The sequence below is a fragment of the Zophobas morio genome, unplaced genomic scaffold (genome assembly GCF_036711695.1).
Source record: "Zophobas morio isolate AGI-343-1 ecotype UQ-CSIRO unplaced genomic scaffold, CSIRO_AGI_Zmor_V1 ptg000058l, whole genome shotgun sequence".
Lineage (NCBI taxonomy): Eukaryota > Metazoa > Arthropoda > Insecta > Coleoptera > Tenebrionidae > Zophobas > Zophobas morio.
In genome coordinates, this window is record NW_026972163.1 from 3,183,892 (window position 1) to 3,187,078 (window position 3,187).

The following is a 3,187-nucleotide window of genomic DNA, read 5'->3' on the forward strand; positions in this document are numbered from 1 at the left end:
ATCAACTCTCAATTTTGGTTCCCAGTAATATTTTGCCCTAGGGTAATGGAGACATCCCACAACGATGTGAACTCCAATAAAAAATTCCATTTCTGGTAAGGTGGTGGGCGTAAACTGGGTTAAATTTTGAATTCCATACAATTTTGTGTTTTCAAAAACGAGTTGAAATAAATTCTCATCCCAGTATTTTCTAAAAAAATATGAAGGACTTCCCAGTTCGTCATCCTCTTGGAGAGCTTCTGTAAATCTTCCCATATTCGGTGGGTCAAAAGTTCTATTTTTTGACCATTTTAATTGGTTTTTGGTGGTGAGATTATGTTCATTGAAAAATTCTTCAGTCCTTGCCTTCCTTGACGCCTCTGTTAGTGTTACTTCTTTTCTTTTCACTTGTCGTCCACGACTAGTCCTTGTCGATGGACCCTGTTGAATTCTTGTCGATGGACCTGGTTGAGGAACGTCTTTTGCTTCATAATATTCAAAAGAAATCAGTTCAATAAATTCACCTTCCTCTTGAATTTCTTCTTCAGGTTCAGGGACAACGGTTACAGTTTCTGGGTCTGCTTCAAAATCTTCAGACTCCCAACCATCATCTCCATCACTACTAAGAGCTTCGATATCAGACAGACCTTTCTCCATTAGCTCGAGAAGCTGTTGCTCAGTTAGAGGTCTTCTACTCATGATTTTGAATATAACAGAGCAGAAAATGCTGAAATAAATAATGAAGTGGCGTGACAAGAGACCTGAATCAGTTGCGGATTCGAATATTAACTTATTACAAAGTTGCGAACGGTTTTAATGGTTGTACGAATCGCCTTGGTCGATGCGCACCCTATATGTTATTGCTACTCGCATCTTTGCGAACAAATTCCAGAAACGACGCCCTGTTCCAACTTTTTAGACCCCCCCTTTAAACTTTGATAATTCAAAATAAAATTTTAAAGGTATACTGTAATTTTAAGAGCCATTTTACACGTCACAAAATTACTCCGGAAATTATAACGAAAACATCACGATAAGAAAGACTTGAGGCTTTTGAGTTGACCAACTTCTATAGTTCTGCGAATTAACGTATCCTGATAGGTGAAAGTAAGCCTCGTCAGTGAAAAAGGTCCTATCTAAAATCTCGTTTCTATTCATGTTTTGCAGAAACCATTGGCAGTACCGCACACGCGCATCAATGTCTTGTGGAAGCAGTGTTACACTGTAGTGATCTTGTATGGATACATATGTAATTTTTTCTTTAATATGGTATCATTTATGTTCTTAAACGCACTCTGATTTGAATCGCGTTTAGCTACATCTTGAAAAGACTTTTCATATTTACAATTTTCCACCACCTTATTATGATATATAAAAAATCTATTGTATTGCCACTATCTAAATCACTAGCTCTTAAAGTAGCGACTGTAGTTTCGTGGAATATATTTTCAACTAATATCACTTTTTACCTGTTGAGATTGGTTGGATAAACAGTTAAACATTTTTATAATTAAGTTTAACCGCAGTTGCTAATAAGTTGGTCAAATGGCTATGTGTGTTATAGATTTTTCTTAAATCTTTAAAGCAGACCTTATTAATAATACTATGGTCATCACAATCTGGATAAAAAAGTTTTTTCATCATCTTTTTCATTGATCCAATTATTCCTGAGATTTTTAAATATATCTGCAGTGTCATACGTTAAAAATAAAGGTAAAGTATGGGATTTTGCGTTATCAATTTTAAATGACTCTTCTGACTTGAAATATTTGACTACTTCATTTAGCATATTTCTATTGATTCTATTATTATCAGATATAATACATATCAAGTTGTTAAGTTACTATTTTGCATAAAATCTGTTAAATTAGTCAAAAATTCACCTGTTCAGGTTTTTATAGGAGTTAATAACACAGTTTCTTGAAAAGAACCGAAAGCTCAATGCACCATAAATGCTTGAATAGTGCGAGCTTCCAGATTTGATTGTTTGCTACCTGACCTGTTTATTCACCACCTTTATATTGAACGGATGGATTTACGTAAATCTCATCTAGAGTTAAGATAACATATCTTTCTATACCTGTCAAATTCTAAGTTACAGGATTTTAAAAAATACTATTTGTGTTTTCAGAATTTGGACTTATAGTCTTTGCCATTTCCATTGAAACACCACCTGTTGATTTTGGTTAAAATTTAGCAATGTGAACAGTTTTCAGTTGATTGAGAGGGGCTTTTAGTTAGAAAACTGTCATTTTGACATTTTTTATTCCTAAAACGTCAAATCTCTGTATATTTCAAAGTATATAGATTTATGCTGATGCTAACATATGAACGAGAAGAACGTAAGATATGATCTTGAACATGTTGGGATTGACTGGAAAGATTATTGACATCGTGTGGTCATGTCCAGAACACTTGGTAAACACGTAACCACGAAGCGGGACTGCAGAAGATTCTTTGTTCTGTGTATCGAAGGAATTATAAATCATGTTAGAAACGTACAAACAGGTTGTTTTGGAATAAGTGTTTACGTGAAATTGTGGTGTGGAATATATGTGACAATCCACTGCAAGGCCTTTTGAAAGAAATTATTAGGTTTTATCGTTTCCCGACAGAGACCAACGTTTAACGTTTCTAAATTGTAAGAGGCAGCTTGTGCACGTTGAGATTTAAACGCAAGAATTTTGTTCTCTTCGTTTTGAAGAGAGTAGTTACGAACTGAATTTTATTAAACAGGAACTGGTAAGTTATCAACTGAAAAATTATCGAAACCTGAAGCGAGGAGCGTCTGCTTGTAAATAATCTGCATCAGAGTCAGATTCTTCCAGGTTAATAATGAAAGGGCGAATATCGTTGACTGGAAAATTGCCCATTCATTTTTTCCAGTCTTGATCAATCAGTTCTTGGCAGTGTTTTATAGCATTTATCCACATACCACTATCAGAATTATTAAATCTGTGCTCCATAAAGCTGATGTTCTATCTTTCCCAGACAGTAACAATATAAACATTTCAAAATTTTAAAAAAGCGGTTCTTTAACTTACGGAAAACATCTCGGAATTTTCAACAGCAACTGTTCTAATAGACCACATTGACTGGTATCTGTGGAGTTTATCATATAATTTTGTTATAGCTTTTCTCATCTCAGCACTCAAAAGGACTCGTTTTTTTCTACGTTGTTCCATTTTCAAACGAAAAGACAATTATT